At 40.1% G+C, this 24295-nt stretch overlaps 2 long non-coding RNA genes across 2 annotated transcripts in view; both read left to right on the top strand.

Moving 5' to 3' along the window:
- The window catches only part of LOC125335241, a 208245-nt gene that overhangs the window by 96159 nt on the left and 87791 nt on the right, over positions 1 to 24295 (top strand). The gene's annotated exons all lie outside the window — the stretch shown is intronic.
- LOC125335243 lies at positions 16039 to 23609 on the top strand. The gene is made up of 3 exons (XR_007207393.1): positions 16039 to 16118; positions 22172 to 22223; positions 22789 to 23609. It is a non-coding gene; the product is annotated as an uncharacterized LOC125335243 (long non-coding RNA).

The following is a 24295-nucleotide window of genomic DNA, read 5'->3' as shown; positions in this document are numbered from 1 at the left end:
TATTAACCAAATACTGTGATGCATTGAGGTACCCACCTGTCAGAGAGGGTTTAGTGCATCCATGTCTCCTAGAAGGAGTCAGCACACCTGATCCTCACCTCAGCATTTACTGAATATTTATCATGCAAATGGTAAATGTCAGGTCTAGAGAAGTACTCGACTGTGAGCAGGGTGTGGGCTGAGATACCTGGACCGTCCTGCAACTCTTTCTCTGTGAGTGTGAAGGTGAATTGGAGCCAGAGCTCTGCCTGTCACTGACACTTCCATGCTCAGCTGTCTCAGCCCTGGAGTAGAAAGCGTAATGCCTTTCAGTAACGTCTTCCAATTAAGGACAGGATGTCATGCCATGAGGGTGATTCTTTAATTCTCTAGCGTAGGAAGCCAGCCCCAGCAGAAATCTAGCCTTCCACATGTTTTGGGTTAAGTAATTTCTTGAGTTGGTAGTTACGTAAGAATGCAAATGGCTTGTGCAGTCCTATATTCAAATTAGATTTCTTTAAGTCAGTGTAGAATGAAGAATCAACTCTAGGATTTCCAGGTAATGGATTTCCATATGCTTGGATTTGTGTCTTTAATTAAAACTGTCAAATCGGTGCTTTTGAGATGTGTATTTCCTTGAATTCCTTCTGTTCTCTTTGGTCCTGGCTTGACAGTAGGAAAACAGAGGCAGACATGGTGATAGATTTGACAGCTGACCTATTACTCTCCAAGAAAATGATACCGTGATGGACCTTCTCTAATAAGAATTCAGTATGTATTCATGTCACTTGCAATCTAATAAATGTTTGACCTTTACTATGGTCTTACAGAAATGATAGCTGCTCATACTCTTCAATTTTAAATGCATGCTGAAAAACATTTAAATGTGGAAAACCCACTGATTCAAGTCAAGTTCAAGAAATTGATTCTGACTTCAGGCATTTTAATCAATTTATGAATAACAGGATAAGATTAAGGTGTTGAAGGTGGCAATCTAAGGAACTAAAAAATCTGTTTCATAAAGCTACATGTAAGGCTTTCCCTTCTTTAGGAAGCTCTGTTTCATGACTCTGCAGATTTTCATTGGTGTACTTTCATTTCAGGTTCTGGGAAGAACGCCAGAAGTTTAATCCCATTTTATAAGCGATTGGGGCCAAATTCTATTCCCAGAAAATTAAATGAGAGTTCTGTGATGGAGTTCAAAAGAATTGGGAATTGACCTCTATCTAATATCTTTCAGAATAATTTATTAAAACTATTTCACTTTTTTTTTTGCTATTGCATTGCTAATTTGTGTATTGGGTTTCAGACTTGCGCAAAGGGGAAAAGCAGCTAAATAATGACTGACATTCCAGTTATTTTATCTTTATGCTTAATGCATATTACTCCTAAAACCAATGCAATGCATAATTTCATGACTTTACAGAAAAACATTGTGGAAGGGACAATATGTGCTACATAAAAGAAATAGTTTGAACGATACAATGCTGTGATGTCGGTGAGCCAAGATACAAGATTAGATCAAAACAAACCATGAAGGACCAGGAGTTGAAACTCACATTTCTGTAGGAAATGTTGTAGATGGAATGTTTAAAGGTTGGGGCCAGCTTGATATTAAATAGCAATTTTTATAATACATTGCATAAGTGACTAATCCTCCACTGTGCATTTCCACCTTGCTTTCTTGGTTAAGCTCTCCTCAGGCAACGTCTTAAGCTTCTTAGAACTTGTGGTTTCATTGAGCTTCTGTGATAAAGTATTTCGTGCATTTACCTTTTAGTCTGGAATGCTCTGCATGGTGGTGGATATCTGGTCTATCCCAGCAGCTTTGCCTGGGCCTCTCGCTTGAAAACCTCATTGATGTTTGTCGTTCACACCAAAGGGTGTTTAACAAGTTCCAATTGAATGTAAGTGTGGGGATTAAGTTAATACACAATCAATATTGTTATAATGAACGGTTCCTTTAATGAACAGGCAACTCTCATTCTTTTAGATGGGGATTTTCAAAGCTGTTTTGAGGAATTAAATTTCACCAGTGCTTTTAAGATAAGAGGGCACCAACTTCCTTGTGTACACGTAATAAATCTTCATTGAATTTTGTCTCTTAGATTTATATTCAAGGAAGAGGGCAAAGGAATGTTTTTTTCTGAGCTTTTCCTCATTATTTTGGAGAATTGCCAACCCTAAGTCAATTAAAGCGTATTAGCTGCTTTAGCTGTCTCAGCTTGTCAGTTAAAGGGAAGTATGAGACCACATGGCTTAGGAAGAAAGTAGAATTTCAAATCACAGAATTTTCTAAATAATTCTTTGTTAAGCCTGTGTCAAGGAATAGAGAGTTCAAACTTCTCTTGGAAAAAGGATAGACTGTGTGACTTGATGGGATTTCCAGACTTATTTTCTACCATATTTTATGATTACATTTTACAATATTTCAATTTCTAAACCTAATACATTAATGCATTCACTCCTGCAGTCAGAATCTGGGGAAAAGCTGACACCAGAGAGTGAACTGATTTCTGAGACAGATGAAAATGCTGTGGGATGGCAGTGTCTATCTCTGGTTTTTGACTACAGAGAAAGATTAGTTACATGAGAAAAATCTACTTCCAATGGCCCTGCATCCTTCAAGTACACTGATAACCTTTCTCAGTTCTGGCAGTAATACTTAGGATGGAAATGGGCCCAATTTTGGGGCTTACGGAAGAAATTTTGTTATCTAATTCAATTACTTATTTAAGTTTATAAAGAGAGAGCTATTTGTCTTAGCAGCCACAGAGAAACTAAAGAATACAGGCTAGCAGGGCTTTTTAAATAAAAATTTACAGGGAAGCCAAGGAAAAATTTTTGAAAGTTGACACTTTTCTTCACTGTTTTTTTTCCTGAGCTTGGTAATGTTAGTGTACTAATATTGCAATTTTTTTTTAAACACAAGCAAGTGCCATTTCATGACTGTATATTTAATGAAACACTCTGAATGGTCTTGGGCAAAGTTTCTGAGCTTTTGAAACTCATGTTACTTTGTTGTTTATTCCCCACAGAAGATAGTGATGTTATTGTTTGGTGTTCTGTCATTTGTGGCACCAGTTGTGTGTAAAACACAGATGCTATACTTAGTCCAGGGTTCATCCTAATGATTATGTTCCTTAAATCAGCTTGTGCTGATTTATGGCAGTGCCACATATCATTTTAGTGAGTTCATACCATCCTGTGTTAATTTACTGCTTCGCTGTCCACTTCTGAAGCGTTTCTTGGAACCTTCCTCACTTTAAAATGTTGATGAGGAGGTTTTTTAGTTTCTTGTGGGAACATAGATATGTTCTGAAAGTTTAGAATCAAAGAGGCCTCTCTGCTCAAGGATGGGATTTCTGGTGAAAACCAGATAGATCTGTGCCAAATTGAAGAAAATTGGAGGATGATGCGGAGAGCCTCTGTTTGAGGAAACCCATCTGAGTCAGAGACAGCGTAACCTCAAACCCTGAGCACTCATGTCTCAGGCTGGATTTTCCTTCTGTCTATCCTTTCATCTACACAGTCACAAAAACCTTTGAAAGACCTTGACTTTGCTGTAATGTGCAAAACAGACCTTTTCAAAACCTTCATTTTGTGGAAGTGGAGCCACATGCCAATTAACTTTCCTCATTCCGTGTAATGAGGCTCCTACTGAAGGCTGAGGCAGAGTCCTGCTCACTGATGAGCAGACACCATAATTGGGCCCACGGTAAGGACTGGAGCACAATGCTCATCTCCAGGCATTGGCTCACGTCCCCACCGAAGCTGGTGGTATCACTAATTTGACTCTTTAGTCACACTTAATTGCTTTGCTATATCACAATTTTAGGCACATCAAATAATTGAAGATAATAATTTTGACCTATTCCAACCTTGGGAAAAGGTTTTAGAAACACTGAAAAATACAGCGGAGGTGGGAGACTGAATTTTGAGAAAGTTTTTCGTCTATTTTTATTCATCTGCCTGCAACTCCTAAAAGCATCTATTTACACTCTCAGATAGTTCTGCGTGAGTTACAACTGCCACATAGCAGGGTATGTTTCATTTTTGTCATCATTCCAAGTGTGTTTGTTAAGGCTGGGCTGAAGAGAATCCAGACAGAGCTGAGTTTGACAAAAAAACTTCTCTCTCAAGTTGGAATAAGCAGTCAAATAGCAGAGACTTAATTTTTTTGAAACCATGTTTCAGCAATAATTGATTTTCTTAGTGCAGAATGAAATATTTAGATTGCTGCAAAATAAACTATATTTCAAACTGAATATACATTTGAATTTTTCAAAGCATACTTCTAGTAACTCAATAATAAGTACTGAGATGAATTAAAATAGGTTTGAGTTAAACATTTCTGTAATTTCCATGTTCTCCAAAGAGAACTGTGTTGTACCTCTCCCCTTTTCTTTGAGGGAAGAGCAGTTTCTGGTCAAGGTGCTGCTTAAATCTGTAGTTTTTTGCTGTCTCTACACGGTTGTTGGCGACTATGCATGCATTGATTCTTAATATACTTTGTTTATAAATTTCAATTTCTGAATATACTGTGCTATAACAAAAAGCTCTAAGCATCTCATTATGGTTCAGTACATATTGTCAGCATAAACAATCTTCAAAATTGTGTTAGAAGTGAGAAATTATTTGTTCTTCATTGCTTAAATTAGCTTACTTAGACTGCTGAATGTCCTCTGCCTCGATAAAGTTTTCTTAGATGAAGTCTTTGTATTTCCTTAGGAATACTCGGCATGAAGCAGTTGATGTGACATACGGTGTCATTGATTACAAATTGTGGGTGACTTCACAGAGGAGTTGCTTTGTCCTTCCATTTTCAAGAGCGTATCCGTGCTCCTGTGTGTTCATCTGTTTGTCTATATATTGATATATTTAGAGAGACAACTTTTTAAAAGCTGCCTAATTTAATGTCAGTAGAAAGCAAATCAGAATGGAATTTTGATGTGATACTAAGCATAGTATGTGAAACCCAGATTGTGTGAAGTGCAGATGAATTTTTCCGGAGTGCTGGCAGCTTTCATCTTCCCACGTGAACATGAACGCAAAAGCACAATCTCCCCTTAGCCATGCTGCAGTCTTGTGGAAACTGATTGACATCCATCAATACTGCTCAGTACCTGAAGAGCAGGAGACTGGTTTTTTTACAGCAGAACATGACAGCTGAGTGCTCTTATCTAGTAGAGCCTCATATGCCACAGGGGCCCAGGAGGGAAGAGATACCAAATGCTCGGCTGATTATGCATTCAGTTCTGCAAGGGAGAAGGTCACCCAGTCCTAATCAGAGATGGAAGACTCAGTGTGCCTGTTATTTGACAGTTTCTTCCTGTTAACCACAAGTCTGCAGGATCACAGTGGTGTAACAGGTGCATTGGCATTGGCAGCTGAGTCCTAATGCACCAGCACTGAACGAAGTCCAAGCCAATGCCCAGCCACTGGATATGCTGAGCTCTCACATGAGTGGCATCCTGTTTTATTTCCTGGATGTCAGCTGGGAGTCCTGACTGATGCTGTTCCATTGAGGCTCCTTTGAGTGCTTTCACTCGGGAAAGCTGCTGTGAAACATTGAGTAAAATCAGTTGCAGCCGTAGTCAGCTGAAGGCCCAGGAGTCCTTTTGGGAATCTGGGTCTCCAAATTCTGAGGTCATTCAGATCCTGCAGATGTTGTTATAGTGATCCCAGCTAAAACATAAATGGATGAGGACAAGGAGAGAAAAGGCAGGGATAATTGTATATTTGTTGTGGATGGATATTTGATACAGATCAGTTGGGAAGTGAATGCAAAGGAACAGAAAGATTCTCTGCCAAATTTTCCAGTAATATAAAATTCTTTGTGACTTTTATGTGAATACCAGTTGTCTTTTTAGTCTCAAAATTACTTTCACTGCTTTGTTTAGTACCTCAGTGCTCAGCAGGAAAAAAATCTGAATATTTATATACTGAGTGAGAGGAAATGACCCATACAAGTTACATGACTTCAACAGAACTAGGAACATTATAAATAATAATATGAATTATTCTGTTTTTGATCATCTAAAAGACTTGTGTGATTTCAGCACTCTTCTGTGGTATGAAACTTCTCTGTGAAATTTAGATTGGTAGCCAGAATTGTCTGTAGAAGAAAACTCGGCATATTAAAATAGGGTACAGTCAGATGGGTAAATGGTATATCTGAAACATAGTGAGCTCCAAGTGCTTGTTCATTTAACCAGCAAAATTGCATTCACACTAGAAAGACTTCACAGCTTTAATTATGTTTTTGGATTAATTAAAGCAGTAAAACTTTGTAATGTAGATGAGCCCTTGTTCATCTCATTTCTTTGCTTCCAGCATGCAGTCTATCAGGTTTGCGGTGGAATTTAGACGCCCTTATTTTGTCATTTTGCAGAGAGCTTAGTGTGCTTCTAACAGCTTCACCTGGTCTTGTGTTAACTTTTGCCTTGCCATTTTCACCTCATGACTGCACGCTCATTATGAATCAGCTCACACTACAGCAACTCCTGGGAGCGCATTTCCTCAGGCTCTGTGGCTTTCAGGCATGGGGGGTTTTATTAGCAAATTTGGTACAGTACAATCAGCATTACACTTGGAATGGTCTTATTTATCTTCTGGTTATGGCCCCTGTGTCTCTGCTATGCAAACAGGTGCTCACAAACCTCTTCTGCTGTGACAGAATTTGCATTCTGCCCACAGCAGCAATTTCACTGAGGCAGTGAATGTGATGGATGGTCCTGGCACGTAGGGCCAGTGGTGTCAGCACGTTTATAATGGCTTTGGTTTTTTCAGTCCTTTCTTCCCCCACCTCTTTTGGCTCAAATACGGAGGTTTTGAAAGAGCTAATGAGGATCAGATGGGCAGATAGGAGATGAGAAATGCATACTACATGTGAGGAGGTACCTGAAGGGGCAATGTGTTGTGTGTTTCCTCATCTTCAGTGGGCTGCTGTTCCCATGTTTGCCAGGCAGGAGAGTGCAAAATAACATCTTTGCTGCACCCTGTTGTATCAGTTGAGTAGCATAAAATCATTTTTCAGGTCATGGTTTGGTACTGAAGGAGTCTCCATGCCTCTCCAGTTTCCATAAAAGTTAGATGTTGGGGTAGAAATAGCAACCCCAAGAGTTCTAAGCTTATTATTATGGTCTGCAAATCATAAAACTGGATTAAAATCAGAAAAATTGAAAATGAATAATTTTAAAGATCATGAAAATTTTTACCTTCCTTTCACTTCTTTAAACATTAAAGTTAATGTTTTCACGAAATATTCTGGAAACTTAATAAATAACAATAGGCTTCATCTTAAGTCACAAAACTGTGCAAATATACTAAAACATTAAAAACAGTCTTAAAAATTTTTAACAGTAAAATTTGTACTATGAAGTAACATACTATGAAGTAACACCAATCAAAATAAGTATTTCTACAATTTAATGGTACCAAATGGGATAGTTCGAAATGCAAAATTATTCAGGACTCAAACAGAACTCTGCCCTCTGGTATCCTGTGGACAATTTGGCAATAAGTTAAAAAGCTTATGGACGTGCTGGTTTATGGTTTAGTTCCTAAGGCTATACGGGGTCACTGAAGTGTTTAATGTATGCATATGTTTGTCTGATTTAATAACAATCTGCTGATAAATAAATTCAAAATTGAGGCCCTGAATTGTTATGGACCTTCACAGGATTAACAATTCGTTGTTTTCAGTCTAGTTGCAGTTGTGGGTTGTGTGATTGTCAGTCAGTGAAAATGCAAGGGAAAAGAAATTTTAAATCATGTATTGGTTATTAAAAAAAACTCCAAACAAACACCACCACCACTGCCAACTGCAAAAAATCACTCTCTGGTAAATATAATTGGATGTAAAAGACAGGACATTAATTATTCATCCATCTATGCCTCACCAGACCCAGGAGAATCATAACTGATTTGCAGGAGAGAGCAAGTCAGGCCTTCTGGCTCCTTGGGGAGCACCACAGATTTCTCCCTGGGAAAGATGCAATCACAGAAAGCGCTCAGAAGCAAAGCTAATTCTGTGGGCAGGAGGGTGAACCCAAACCATATTCAGGTTTTCATTACAAATGGTTTCTCTCAGTGAAAAACATATGTGGCTGGAGTTGCTGGCAGGAGTTAAAGGTACTACAGTATTGCAGTTCCAGACAACAAACATGAGGAGTGGCTCCAGCCAAGTTACTTCTACAAGACCTGCAATAGCTGGGGTTTATTTTTTAACAGCAGAGTCACAATATTGATGACACACAGGATTAAAAGATGGGATATCTCTCTGATTGCAAGAAGGTGGACAGTCTTATATCAACATTAAATGGATTTTAGATATAACTGTTTTAAGGCTTAAATTCATAAATAGAATGTGACGAAAGGTCAGTCTGGTACATATGGGTCATTTACTGTTCAGCTGTACAAAGAACCTTGTAATAGCTGGGTTTTATAATAACTAAAACCCCAGTGGATGAGTGGGTACAGAGAATTAACTTCATAATCTGAATGTTGCATTTGAATGTTATTGAAAACAATTATAATTATTTGAATGACTAGAGCATATTTACATGTTTTGAGTATTCCCTTTGGGATAGTTGCCTGGTTTTCTATCACACACCACTGGCTGGTAGATATTAGGCTGCAGTTAATGGCTCTGCTTTACATGGCAATATTATTTCAAGTACTTGAATGTAATAGTAGCAAAACACATCATGGGTTGTAGCTGTGGTCAAATCAATACATTCATATAAAATGAGGAGAAAATTAATGTTGTGCTTTGAATGGCTCTAGCTAGAAAAATGTCTTTTGTAATAACGAGCAGACTTAATAGTCTCTAGCAAAAACACAGAAGTAAAGAGCAACATGACCCTTCAAGGAACACAAGGGAGCTTTGGTGTGCTATCAAAATCCCCTGTATCCCTCTAAGGAGAAACAGGATTTCCTCCACGATATGCTCTTCTTAAAGTAATAGAGCTATAAAACAGGTATAAACAGATAAATATGTAGCCAGCCAACCTAGAGAATCTGGTTTGGAGGCAGCCTTTTTCTCACCATCTCTCTGCCTCCTGGATGGGAACTGAGCTTGCTGGGGAAAAGCAAGCAGGGAGAGGAGGAACTGACACCTGGCTACGGGGAGCCTGCTGAAGGCTGGCGAGGCTCCCAGTTTCTGTGGGAAGGACAGCTCATGGACAGTACCTTAAGCACAGGTGGAATTTGTGATTAATGGGCTTGTGTTTCCAGGTGGAGGCAATGTAGTGAGCTACAAGACAGACAGAGGGCCTGGTGGGGACAGACTGAGAAGTGACGTGAGGCAAAAGCCCAGGCTGATCGCGGGGAGACCCCTCAGCTCTCATGCAAAGTGAACTTTTCTTCACTTGCAGGTGGAGGCTCTGGGAGTGTGAGACTGCAAAACAAACAGCTGTATGGGAAGACACCTGGGCTTTAGTGCTTCCCTTAATGGATTCAATCCAAGAAATAGAAGCACTACCTGGAATACTCAGGGCTGACAGCAACACTTAAATATCAAACCCAGCATGAGCTGAAAGATGAAACGCTGTGCAGCAGTGCTTGCTGTGAGGGGACAAACTGCTACAAGTGCATTCATTTGTACCCTGTCTTTCTTTTGCTGACGTGTCACCATAATGTCTTTTGACATAAACTTACTGTTTGATACAGTTTTCATACAGTTTCGTACAGTTTTCTTATAACTTGGAGCAGAATTTCTCTTGCTGCAAACAGAAAGAAGGCTGTGCTGAGCTCAGGAGTGGTAACAGGCTTCTGTTTCTGGCAGGGCAAGATCTTGAGCATCTTTTTGTAACGCTTTAGCAAGGACTTAGCAGTGCAGATCTTGCAGCTGGAGTGTGAAACATCATTGGTTTCATCAATTCTGTGATCCCTGTAAACCAAGAAAACAGTTCTTACCACAATCACCAGAGTACTCCAAGGAAAGACTCTGCTGCCTTAATTTAGATATCCACTGTACAGACATCTTGAGCTGAGCTGAGCATACAGAGTGCTTTTCTAGCCCATGGAGAGGAACAGGGAATGATTTGTCTTATTCTACAGTAAATGTCTAAAGTGCCATATAAGTCATGCTTTAGAAATGCCTGTGTCTCTCTACAGACTACTGAGGTGGTGTAGATAACTGGTTGAAGACCCCTGAATTTACAGGTGGGTGAGGTGAGCCCCTCACCCTGGCCCTCCAGGAGAACAGCCAGAGAGCTGCTGCCAGTGACTGGCACTGCAGACAGACCCCAATCTGCGTGTGGCCAGCTGCAGCCAGCTCAGAACTGCCCTTCCCCACCAGGTCCTCTCCTGCTTTTTGTGCCTGAGCTTCTCTGCAGGTGCTGTCCCTCACAGACCATGTGGTGCCACTTTTGGTGTCCCTCTGAGAGACTCTGTACTGTTTTCTGTCCCTTCAGGACCCCTGTTTGCCTGCTTTAACCCAATGATTTGCACTCCATACCCATAGATCACGGGGTTTGGTTGTGCTCAGTGCACTTTTATCTACCAGGTTCTTAATATATCCAGATGACTGCACGGTATTTACCTCAAGTCCAAAGCTAGCAGAAGAGGGCATCTTGCTTCTCATGGCCTAGCCTCAGGCTGCTCTGCTTTCATCTCAGTCCCAAGGTGTTTCTCAAGTTTATATATAGAGGACACAAGTGCTGAGCTTGGTTTTCTGTTTCCTTGCACCACACAGCCATTTACAGTAATGAGAACAGGATTCCAACTGCTTCACAGTACAAATGAGGACTTGAGGCAGATATTATGGGCCAGATTAAGTTCTAATTGCATTTAATTCTGGATGAAGTAACTCTCCTCTTTTCACTCATCCTGGCTCTGTTGGAGTGTGGCTTTAAGGTCTCCTTTGTCCTGCTTTTGTGTTGTGGATTTGTTCCTTGATTGCGGTGTGATTTCAATAACATCTGTAATTGCTGAAGTTTCAGTAGCTAACTATGTTAATTGAAGAGCTGGACAGATGGCTCAAGCATCTGATATTAAGCTTATTGTGCTGAAATGATGTAGCCATCAGGATTTGAAGTGTTACCATGGGAATACTCTTCCAAAGGTTACTGAGTGCTAGAAGCTTTACACAGTGACAGGCTGCCAGGGCTGTAGTGACATTAGCTTTTAAGAGATAAAAAGAGGCAATAAAGGGTCAGTTTAAAAAATCCTTGGAGAAATAGTATGATATGTTGGTATCCTCAAATTAGCTGCTGTGTAGTCAACCAAAGGTTCTTTGTACATGCCCTCGATGAGGAGCATCAAAGCTGTGATTAGCTTAAAAATAGAACTGTCATTTTACAACTTTCATTGCGGACTTCAAATTGAAATTAAAACTTTCTGGTCTTCTGAATCCTCTGTTCATTTCACTCGAGAGAATTTTCAGTGAGCTTCAGAAAAGGAGGATAATTTGATAGCTGAGAATTGGGATGTCATTTCAGTGGGACCCACAACTGATTGGGTTTCTGTAGGTAACTGGGAACTGAGAGTTTGGACAGGACTCAAACTTCTTACACGAAACCTATAGTGCTGAAATTATGTAGACTTTGGCCTTGGAGCAGCTTAAGATTCCTTTGGGCAAGTTGTTTCTGTTCTTCATAGCAGAATAATTGAAATTTAAGCCAACATATTTTACCTTATGGTGTGAGCAGACTGAGGACAAGTTACCTACCATGCTGACAGAAAGAATTCCTTGTGTGCTTACTTTCAGTAGCATATCCAGACCACATTTTTTCCCCATGAGGGTTTTCTGTATGTTCATGGGCTCCAGTGTAACCTATGCAAGAGTAAGTGGTGCTTTTCTCGTGGTTACAGTGAACTTTTGAGCCAGTCTGTAACTAATGTCTGATCCACCTCTTTGTCTTTCCCTGGTGTTATTGTGTGCACATGTTGCTATTTAATCTTTCACACAATATGTTCTGCAGAGAAAAAAAAATAATAATCATGTACCTAACAGTGTAGATTGACTGGAAAACCTGCCAATGGCTTCAGTAGGAGAAATGTGGTGGTTTTTTGCTCTTACTTTGTAAGAGTTACATGAAATGGAGATGAGGGCATGTGTTTGCTTTGTTATGTGGAGCATTCCCTAGGGTAAATATATTTACCATTTATCATCCACTCATATGCATAATGCATATGTGTAGCTGGCTTGTCTAGCGCATAAAAAGTTTTTCCTTTTTACTTTTCAACCTTTCAGCTAAAAAGTTGCATAAATATAAATCTTATCTGCAGATACATCATCCTGGGTGCTGCATATTCCCAAACCCCTCCAGCAGCTGGGCTTTATATTCCAGGTCATATAAAATTATCTTCTTTTACTGAATTACTGTGATGTATCACAAGAGTTTCTGGGTGTGATGCCCTATGCAAATCTCCAGCCAGCCCATCGGCAGCTGACATGGCACACCACCGCTTGCAACTACTGGTAAGGGGTTTTTTGGCCAGAAGCTTTGAAGCGGCTATCTTTGTGAAACCAGCTACTCTGTGTTGAAAGGCTGGATTGCATGGTATAAGGTGTACTCTTGATTTGTTTCAACAACAAGAGAAGGGCTGTCCAAGAAGGCCACTCACAAATAAACATGTTCCTGTTTGCCAGCTACGCACTGTCAGTAAAAACACAAGTTACAGGAAAGGAAAAAAAACCCAGTTTAACTATTCCATTTTCTCATAAAATGTGATTTTATTGTAGTGCCTTGTCTCCTATTTGGTATTTTTCCATCGCTGAATACTTTTTAGAGTCTATGCATTCGTTTTGGAAATTAGAGCATATCTGAAACTCTAGAAAATCTCTCCCTAGAGTATAATCTTCAAAGAAATTGTCTGGTCATAGAAAAAGCCATGGAAAGGAAAAGGTCTGTCTGTCTGTCTGCCTGGGGCCTTATCATATCTCTCCCTTGGCCAATGTAATCTGTGTTGCTGTGATTTCAAAGAAACGCTGGCTTTAGGCAGGATGGGCAACTGTGCTTGCCATTTTTATCCTTTCTAAGTAGCAGTCCCTGTGCAGGACTTGTAGCTGAAAGGAAATTTTAAAACTGTAAAATGAATCACACTTAGGTAGAAAAGGAATCTATGGCAGCACTGCTTGAGACAGGGGCTGGAACACATGAGCTTCATTTTCACAGTGAAAAAGTCCTTTGGTGGCTAAATGCATTTGTGAGTCAGGGTTGCTTCAGCCCTGCTGAAATCAGACGTCAGTGACTCCTGACTTGTGTGATATGAACTGAGGCCATGATGTTGCATTCTTTTCATTGTGGTTTTCTGCTGCTTGTAAAGCACTGCCCTTCATTCTGGACCATGAAAATTAGCAGCAAAAATACTCCTGATGAAATGAACCAAAACTCATCACTGGCTGTTCTGTTCTTTAGGCCATTTAGAGCACCATGTGCTTTTGTTCATTTTCTTTGAGAGCATTGTGTGTTGCTGATGTGGGTTTCTGACTTTTCAAAAGCCTCCTTCATTGCCATACACACAGACAAGAGGGTGAGAAGTGCCCATGCTTCAGATCTCATACCTCGTCTGAAGAGCAGTTTCAGCCAAAACATAATTATACAGAAATGACAAGCAATTACTCCACAGAACAGCTCTTTGGTAAACTTTGAAGAGCATCTCCTTATTTTGCCTGGCAGGCAGGATGGGTGCTTTTTTGACTCTGCTGTTATCAAAAAAGAACCACTTTAGTGCATGTGGCTTCCCCTCTACCCAACCCATCTTCATCAGAACTGTCAGTGGTGTTCCAACTACAGAATATTCATAGGTGAAAAGGAGACAGCTGGTTTTTGCATGGTACAGGTCAGTCTGGCAAAAGGGTTGTCATTCTTCGTAATGCTGTACATTAAATATTGTTTATATGCATGAATATAGTAATATAATGTGCATGTGAGAGGATGGAGGCATGGAAATGGGTCAGGCCTCCCCACCTCTGACTTATCAAACAGAATGTTAAAATTTGCTCAAGGCTGTAGGTAAAGCAAATCTGTTGTCCCAAATCCATGATAAAATCACACAGTGGCCTTTATTGAAGTACAGAAAGGCTGTTCAGCTGTCTCTGCAAGATGCCAGTGAAAATGCTGTGCCAGAATGCAGAAAACCAAGTTTCTTGGGTTTTCTCAACATTACAGTGTTGGAAATGATAATGCAGCTGGATCATTAACTTCAACAATGTCAGCATGTTCTCACCATGGCATTTACATTAATTAGTCTACATATTATTTAACAGCACACTTCTCTTAGATGAATTCACTAATGTACTTTTTGGCTCCCACTATGTGGAGTGCCTCTGCTTCGAAGCTAAGCTATTAAATGCTAGAAAAGTTAGGAAGATTTGTGGAAACACACACCAGTGTGTTCACATTTGAAGAGAACCACATAAAGACGCTGAATGATAACCTTCCTGAAGGAATCTCTTGCTGCTTACTCTGCAAAAGTCTTTGTTTCTACCTCATGTGCAGGCAGGAAAGAAAACAAAAAACAGAATATCAAATCCGGAGGAGGAGCAAATGTTTATGGACCTGAAAAATGAGATGAATGAGTGGTTCCAGCAGTTTGTTTCAGCACAAATTAAGACACTGTTCATAGTCTAGAAAAGGAACATGAAAATATGATGAGAAGCTAATATTCACAGATCCATACACAGCTGCTCTCTGTGAAAGGAGGACTCAGCTTGACCTGCAACCTATTGGATTAAAGTGCAGTATTTGTGGGGTTTTTTTTTAAAATCTGCTTTCATAAATGTCAGAATTGAGAGGAGCGTCTCAACTTGGTCAGGAGTTCCAATGTGGAATGTTATACTTCTTTAGTTTTGCCTTATCCCCGTTCTGTTTTCTGCAGCTGAACTCAGCCTGGCAGGTTAATCAATCAATTAACATGTAATCAATCAGAAAATCAAATAATTTGAGGGCTTTCCAAGAAGTATGTTGGCTTTGAGTTTTGAGGTTCCCTTTTCTTCCTCCCCTCCCCCTGATGTTTTTTGGAAGGGAGCAAAGAACTTTTATGTTGTACTCTATGTGGTGTAAATCGAACTGTAGAAATGGAGAAATACATCATAAATGTAGGCAAGTCCAAGGCAAAGAAATCTGAGTGCCTCCATATCAGGCTTGCTTAATTACTTCTTAATGAAGTAATTGGGTTTTGCTTGAGGGATGTTTTTGTCTGTCAGATCTCTGGGCAGGTAAGTGGCATTGGCATGGGGAGGCATTTGACCACACGTAGGATGAAATATAAGGGTTACATCTTTACATCATCAGAGTTGTCTTTTAAGTGTAAATCTAAAGGTTTACTCTTCTAATAACCTGTTAAAGTAACGTGCACCTGCCTATAATGGATGAGACAGTGAAAGCCACACTTGAAAGCGAGAGCCCAGATTTAATGTGTGTTACTGACAATGAGCTTCGGCAGATTTGACTGAATTCCATTCAGAGCAGAATGAATGCGACCTTCTGGACACACAGGTGCTTTCGGAGAGGTAATTGCCCTGTTCCCCAGTATCTGCACACGGTAAACTGGAATTTGCCTTAGTTAACCTGGAAAATACTGGTTTGCAGTTATTGCCCAAGTGTGACACTTTTAGCATTATCTTACTAGATTATAGGTAGGAAACTGCTTTTTATAATTATTATTATGTTATCAACAAATTTGAGAAATATTTTGAATCATTCATGCCACTCTCAGTACTGAACATTCTTCAATATTTTAAATACTCCTCGAGAGTTCAGCTTTCAGCTTCCATTAGTTACATGCTCGGTAATGTGCACCCCTGTGAAGTTTTGTCATTTTGTTCTCCTTGGCAAGGAAAATGCAAACGCTGACATCAGAATATCATGTAGTATGTGAAATGAGGACAGATGAGATTTTCATGCAGCCTTAACTTACGATTTTTTTGGTAAGTGACAGTAAAAGAAGTGATCCAGAAACACATTTGCACATTAGTTAAAGATCTGACTTATGTACATATATCTATATATAGCCAGCCCCACCTAGTCTGGGAGCTGATAAAAACTCTGCAAGCTGCCCTCTCCAAAATTTTCCTGCTTTCTAAGCCTGCAGTGAGATCTCGTGCTTGGTGCTGTGCGTGCCTGCAATAATTTGTTTTCTTTGCTCTGGTTCATCTAAACAAGCAGCAGCTGCAGACATTGCTGGTAAGATGTGGGTATTCATGCAAATGTGACTGTGTGGGGTGTAATAAAAAGTGGCAGCTGGGTGCCTGTCTTGGTTTCTGTTGGGATGCCCAGAAGTGCTGCGGTAGGGATTTGAATGCGTCGCTTGATGGCTGCCATTCATCTCGGAGCCCTCGATACTTCGCTAAACAAAACAGAACTGAAACTGCAGGGATTGGCAGGGCTCACGGCACCTCCCACTGAACAGGAGCGAGGTGGACCTGCCGTGAGCTTCCCAGTGCTCCAGCACCTTCCCAGGGCTGGCCGGGTGTAGCACAGGGGTGAGAGGAAACTGGGAGAGACAGGCTGGGCTGCAGAGCAACTCTCAGGGAAATGGCTGAGGTGGCTCTAGGACGAAAGCTCCTCAAACTGAACCAATATTTGAGAGGCACAATACACACACACAAAGACTTACTTCTTTCTAGTTTTTTTTTTTTTTTTTCCTTTCTCTTCCTTGGGCTGTGTCTTTCATGCTTCAGATCTCGAGATGCGCGGCATGGAATGTGGTGTGTGGGAGGGAGAGGCTTTGTGATTGAGCTGCAGTTTTAAGTTAAGTTATATATTGCCCATAAATGGTTGTTTTCTGGGGCTTATCATCTTCATTAACAATCACTTTGAGCTGAGTATTTTTATTAATCAGCTTGCAGCTGGCTGTTTATGCCTCTAAAAAAATTTTCACGCTACAGTTTCTGAGTTTTTAAGCTTTTATTGAACCCTTTCAAAAGGAAAATTCCTCTCAAATCTTTTTAAAAGAGGAAGCCACAAACAGCATCTTTGACAGAATTTCTCTTTATTTTGAAGAATTTGGAATCAAAATCATGAATGATACTGTGGAAATCAACAACTTTTTAAAATTACCCAAATCCAGATTTACCCGCGATTGCCATAAAACCACTCATTATGTCATGATGGCCATAAAACAGCAATGATACTATCTTATTCTGAGTTTTAATTATGTAATTGCAAGGAGTATGTTGATTGAATTCTTAGAATGTTTAATGGTGTTAAAGTCAATATTATGACATTTTAGGCCATATTCTTCAGAAGTACTTCTAAATGATACCAGAATTCACATGCTCCACCCATCCTTCCTCGTACATTTTATTTTTCATTAAAGTGGGGGGTTTTTTAAATGAAAACACAGTGCAGTCTCTTTATGTCTCCGAGTGACAGAGCAATGTGGCATTTCTATCATCACACACTGCCCAGTTACTCCCTTCCCCAGCCATTTTAACCCTTTAGTTAAGATCCTGGTCCATCTCATCCAGTCCAGTTGTTTTCAATTAGATTTCACCAGACTCTGCAAGACCACTTTAAGGACCCCATGGATACTGGCTGTTTCTGGTCCCAGTCCTACAGAAAATAAGGTTTTCACCCCCAATAAGTTTGTTTAAATAAACAAACATAAATAGACAAACAAATCCATTTGCTTTTTGTCAAAAAATAAGTTAGGTCATCTGAAATTACTTTAAATCCTACACCAAGAATATCCATAGATTGTAAGCGCATTAATCAGAGAATGTGCAACTAAATACTAGCACAGAATTCCATTTTAGAGATCAATGCTCTTGGCATCATTAGGGGCAAGTTTCATGCACAACATAATTACTGCATCTTATGAATCAAATTATATTAATAAGCTGATCTCTTTGGGACAGGAGCTGTCACTTGCTATATTATTGAACAATGCTTATAATGCTGGGGTTGTAACTTGATTGGAATTGAGATCTGACTGTAAAATTTTAATCAGGAAAGCTTGGTAGTTTTTCTTCCCTCACAATTTATACAATCTCTCAATGCATTTTTCTCTATCATTTTAGCCTTTTTCATTTGACAAATATTGATGGGTTTTCCAGAGCTTTAATGGAAGTAAAATTGTCATGAAAAAGCCTCCAATAATTGCATGTGTTTCTGTGACAGTTACAAGCCAGAATGCTTTGTTCCAGAATAAGAACTCAAATTATTATAGTCTAAGCTACTTCTCAGTCTTTTAAAAGTCTTCTACTCTGAGTCACTCAGAGCTTTTCTGAATTGTAGTAACAAGCTGTACCTTTACAAAAGTATGTGACTATTGCCCGTGCTCACAGGAAGACTTAGCTTGCAGCTGTTTATTAATGTCAACAAACACTGCACACAGGTATCAACAGGAAAGATTGCAGGACCAATGTTAACAGCCCTTAGCTATTTTAACTTGTAATACCTAACTCCAAAGTATTCTTGATGTTGTAATTCTTACTCAGGCAAAAATTTAAACAATAAGCAGGAAAATTTTTCTTTATTTTGCCCTGGTATTCTATGGTGAAATCCAAAATTTGTACTGGTGATATCATACCAGTCCAGTATAAGCAATACCAGCACTGTATAAAAAAGTATCAAATTTATTTTGATCCAGCACCAATTTTTAATTTGGAATGAAAAGGCATAGATTAATCTAGGTGGAGAGGAAGGAAAAAAAAAGCAAGAGCAAGGTAGATAAGCTCATACTGAATGTCCAAGATGATCTGTCTGTCTCTGAGTTAATTACATAATTACATATCTGTCACTTCAGTAAGTGCCAACCAAAGCAGGGGTCAGAGCTGAAAGGGGAGAAGGCAGCAGCCTCAGCACCACCTCTGGCATCTCTGAGTGCCTCTGACCTTGTCCCAAGCCAAGCTGGGAGCCCCCAAACTCTCAGGCCTCAGGTTCACTCCAGGACGTTTCCCTCAGAGTAACAACTTCCCTGAGCCAAACAAGGAGTGAGAGCAGGACATTCCCAGGGATTGACTAACCCTGCTGTCCCTGCCTTGGGGCAAAATGCACGCGGTTGTGAGTTCATTCAGAGCTGAGCTGCCTCTCACATGGCGCTGGTCGTGCTGCTGTGCACCAGATGAATTTTGGAGGCTTTTGTTTCACCCTTTTCACAGCACTCACGCAGAGACATTGCAGTGTTCATTCTCTGGGTATGACACCTCTCGTGTTTGAATATTTGTAATTAGATAGCTCTCAGGCACACCAAGCTGGAAGATGCAGGTTTTACATGGAGATTTTCAGCAGTTTATTGTAATGTAGCCACTTTACGGAAGAATAAAGGCTACTTTTATGCATGAGAATATTCCATGTCCATAAAATGTTGACCTTATTCTGGAAGATAGTGTTGTTATCTTACATCTATAGGTGAGCACGTATATCTATAGCAGATAGACATATTCACAAAACTGGAATTTTCCTAAAAGATGTGCAATGGAAGAAGCTACTCAGACAGTCCAGCTGGTTACTGTCATCCTGACCATACAGACCTGCCTGCTCTCATTGGGAGCATCTTCTCACAGAGTCACCGCTCATCCTACGTTTCTCCAGCTGCAGGGTAATCAGTGGCACCTACCAGTGCTGGGGAAAGCCCTCAGGGAGTCAATGTGATAAATCAGTGATTATAATAGAGGTGACAAACGTGTTACAAAGTAAACAATGGCATCTTGTTCTTCCAGTTTTGCTGACTAACAAGGAGACTATTTCTTCATATTCCAGATTTTCTCTTACCTCCTGTTTGTGTCTATGATTTTCTTTTCTGCTGATGATTTGTGTACTTTTGGCCATGTTGGAATGACAAGACAGTGACATCTGGTGACCAGTTTTGTATATAAATTTTATTTTTTGATACTTTGCCATGAAGCAGTACCCTCAAATTCTGCTAATTACAGAAAAAATCCATTAATAAAGAGATAACCTCAGCAAGACCCGTAAAGTGTATACGAATGTCACAATTCTTTAAATATTAAGTGATTTCTTAACCATGTAGCCAGCTGTCTGCCCACTGCCAACAAGCTGCTTCCAGTCAGGTCCTCCATTGTCCCCAGGTGTCACCTACATCTGCTGGGTGTTTGGCCTGAGTTGCTGACTGACCACACACATAGAGGGCTGTGTGTTATTTTTAGATGAGGAGGAAGCAGTCACTGAAATAGAGCTGATGTCTCTATGTACTTCTTCAGAAAAACCCAAAGCAAAACCTCCCAACTCCTCAACCTTATTTGCTGTCACAGCTTCGGTGTTTTTTTCCTAAGTGGGTGCCAGCAGGGCTCCTGCTAACAGCCCGATGTCTCGGCTTGCTGCACTTCCTGGCCTATTAATTTCATAAACAGAAACATCAGTGCTCCTCCTCCTCCGGGCTGGGAAGGGGATGTTTACACTCAGTCTTTATCAGCGAGTGCTGTGGCTGCTGAAGCTTTATCTCTGCTCCATCACACTGCTGGATCACATCATCACTTTAGCTCTCAAATGTTCCTCGGGTTGTTCTGATGATATTGGAGAACAGATGGAATTTATCCAGAGATGCATGAATAACAAAGAAATCAAGAGCAATAAAGTGCAGGGCTGCCTCTTTAATCAAATGGGTTTCCTGCATTGTCCTGTAAAGAGCTGAGGATAAATGGCACTGCTTTGGACCATTATTCTCCTTGGCACTGCTACCAGCACTCCCTTAGGATAAATAAGCTGTTGCTCTGGGAAGAAATTTGATCCAACACTTCATTATCCCCCTGCCGTTTCCTTGGCTCCTCCTCTTGGCTGGGTAGCTCAGTGGGACCTGGGGCTCCCCACTGCCTGGGGAAGCCGTGATGCTCCATTCCCTTCCCCTCCTGTTCCCTGTTCCCTCAGGTGACAGATGTGGCTCCAAGGCCATCGTCACGCTGAACTGGAGCCAGTGTGGGAACTTTTGGTGTTAAACCCTAAAAATCCTGCCCTGAATGGGAACTTGGGCAGAGTCCTCACACAGCCAGGCTGGTAGCACAGATCACTGCCTTTTCCTTTGTGTGGTGGCTGCTCTGTCATTCCATCATATTGTCTGGAAATAAATTTAAATCATCATCAATTACTAATCTGTGCTGTTGGTATCTCCACTGAGGTGAATACAATGCTACAAAATTTGTAAGTCTAATTTCTTTACATGTTGGTTCTTTCTGTATTCCCAGCTCCTGCAAGATTTTGCAGATATGCAAATTATTTTTGATCCATTTTTGGGAGTAAGTTTTAATTATTAATATTAAAAAAAAAGAATAATTTTTGGAGCTGTTAGATATTTTAAATTGGTGTCATTTTCCTATCTGTACTGCTGAGTATAAATAAAAACGATGATTGCAGTCCCCTGACTTAATGGGAGTAACCTGGCAAGTAATATCATTCCAAAGCTTTTTTCAATCTTTCTTTTTTTTGCCATCATCTGAGCAAAGATGGATTTTTCCATAGTATCATTATGAAACATTCATAAACAATAATGTTTTCCTGATTGTAAGTGGTATGTTTTAAATTACATTTAAAGCATCTGAAAGTAATTTATCCCAGAGCTACATGGTGTCACTTGAGAAAAGAAAATCAAATTCGCTTTTGAATTTGCTGTGACTTCAGTAGTGCTTGTAATGGCAGCTCAAGCTGCTTCTTAGCAAAACAGTCCCTGAGCATCTTGAGGTAGCATATGTGTGTCTCTGTGTGTAATTTCCCAGCTTCAAGAGTACTTTAAATCTTCACTGCCTCATTCAGGTGTCTCTGATTCCCTTGACCTTGTGAATATTTTAGTGTTGTACTTTCCAAAAAATTACTATTGCAGCTGCTATTTAACATTTTAATTTTTTTGGAGTGTGTAATGCTATAAAGCCAAATTAGAAAAATTACAATGTATGTTCATACAAATTAATTATTCCTAATGGTTTCCTGCCCAAATACATATTCCTTTCTGTGAATGAAATGGAAAGGCGATTCTTTGCTCTGCGAAAATGTCCATATGTTTATGCAGATCTTAATTTACAATCTCATTATAGTTCTGAATTCTACTAAAATGTATTTCTATTATAATTTTGAGGACATTTTTTTCTTCTTGACTCTTGTCCTCTCCCTGCTGCCTGCAGGTGGTTTGAAAATGCAGCTGGTTTACTGTTCTGTTCAAGGTTGCTTTGGTACTGTAGGAAATGATCTGTTCTTTCTTGTGGCCATGAGGAACCTGTTGGCTGTCTTCAATGGAATAATTTGTATCCTTAAATCTCCACTGTGCATTGCATTTGTATCCACAGCTCCAGGAAGATGTTGTTTTTTGGCTCATGAGGTTCTGCAGATCCTGGGCAGGTAGGGAGCTCCTGTTCAAAATATTTCTTCTGCATCAGGACATGATACAATATTGTGAGCCTGGGTCTGTTAAAGTATAGAGCCTATCATTTATGTAGTGTTTTTTTTCTGGTAATGGAAGGTGTTCCCACCTTCTGATAATCACTGAAATCATCAGCCTGCACCACTTCTTCAGGGTTCATTTGTTAAAGGAATTCTTTGTTTGCTTGAGTTTCTTAGTTGGGTTTTTTTGTTTGGCTTGAGGGTTTTCTTTAGGTTTTGCTTTTTTTTTGTGTTTGTTTGGTTTGGTTTTTTGTGGTTTTGTTTGTTTCTGTTGGTTTTTTTGTTTTTTTTTTTTTTTTTTTTGTTTGGGTGGTTTGTTTTGTGCTGGGGGTTCTTTTTATCTAGTGAATATTCTCTGTATAACATATATTACATTGAAAAACCCGATCTTCTTGGATGGATAGTTCTTTATTAGATCTTGTGTTATATAAATGTGACATCAAGTCACTAAATACAAAATATCCCAGGAAATAAAGGCCTGAAAAGGCAGAAGAGTTGTAGTAACAAACTTTGTGTCTTTCAGCAGTACAGAGACTTCGAGAGCAGAGCTTTCGCTTCCCCACACAGAGGGAACACAAGGATGGCCTCCCCCGTGGAGCTCAGCCTCACACATACCCCGGGGGAATGTAAGGGGAGCACTCAGCAAAACCCTCAGGAAGCGTTCACTGATGTGAAATACCAGCAGGAGGAAATCTGTGTCCTTGAAAAGGAGGTGCAGGATGTGCTGCAGCGGTGCCTGGTGCAGAGGAACAGCGGGGTCTGCTGTGATTTCACACCGGGAAAGATGCTGATCTCATCCACCTGGAGGAGTCTGAAAAATTTGCTGTGATTGCAGAATGAAGCCTCTGCAAAGTGTTTGGTTCTCACAGATAGAATCATCCCTAGTGACAGAGCAATCTTCTTTAACCTGATTTAACCCTTCCATCATCTGACAACCTCATTCTATGCTTGTTCTCTAACACAGAGAGCTGGTGATGTGGTACCAATGGGTAGGATCTGTTCTTCAGAAGTTAGCAGAAATCTGACGGTGTAAAAAATTAAGCCTTTAAGTGTTTCCCAGTCTATTGTATTTTTGTTTCTCTCAGTTCTCACCTGTAGCAGGGGATGGGATAAATACTGAAATCAGTGGAGACTGTTAGAAGGAAAATGTCCAAGCAAAGATGACAAGGAATGGTGAAACCCAGTAAAAACATCTACTTATTTGTAAAGAAAGGCAGTGCATTTTAATGATGTTATAGGGATGATCACAAATCATTTTGAGAAGGTTTAAGTATGATTAGCAAAGAAAAAAAAGACAACTTTTTTGATGCTTTAGTTCAGCAAACCAATTACAGAGTAACTTAACTGTGGTGTTACTGTAGGTTTGTGTTCAATCCTTAATGCCTGAACCTTTACCATTCTTAAACAAAATCTCACTTCTGTCTTGAGTCGTACTTTAAACCTGGACTAAAGGGCATAGAGGCTACCACAGTCTGAACTCAGGGTCTGAATTCCACTGGAACTCCATAGCAGCCTCTCCAATCTCTCAGGAGGAGGCAAAATTAATCATTCAGGTCCAGACAGTGACTTGTGTCTTCCCCCTTACCAGGAGACAACAACTTTTCCTACAAGAGACTGGGAAACAAATCTTGCACATGCTCTTTTGCATGGTGTACAACAGGATCTACAAGAATGAGTGAGAGCAGAGAGGAAATGTTCACTTGTGTGTCATTGCAACAGAACTGCTCAGCAACACATGGCCAAGGGCAAGACCTCCATGCTGACCATGGCAACTCTTCAGTGAACATAATCCTGTGCTTGCTTAAGGACTCTGCTGAAAATGAGACTCTCTAATCCAAATCAGGATTCAGGCTGACTCAGGATGTATTTTCTCCATAGTCCTAGCTCCAAATGGTGCAGAAATATCAGTGGTGGATACCTCTGCCCCTCTAACTCAATAGATTGTAAGACATCTTTTCTTCCCATTCTTGCTGTGATAAGGAAAGAAGTTACTCAGGATACTCACAAAGTCGAAGGGTTTGTCATAAGGT

Source organism: Corvus hawaiiensis, chromosome 18 (assembly GCF_020740725.1).
Source record: "Corvus hawaiiensis isolate bCorHaw1 chromosome 18, bCorHaw1.pri.cur, whole genome shotgun sequence".
NCBI lineage: Eukaryota > Metazoa > Chordata > Aves > Passeriformes > Corvidae > Corvus > Corvus hawaiiensis.
This window is presented reverse-complemented; position numbering and strand designations above follow the sequence as displayed.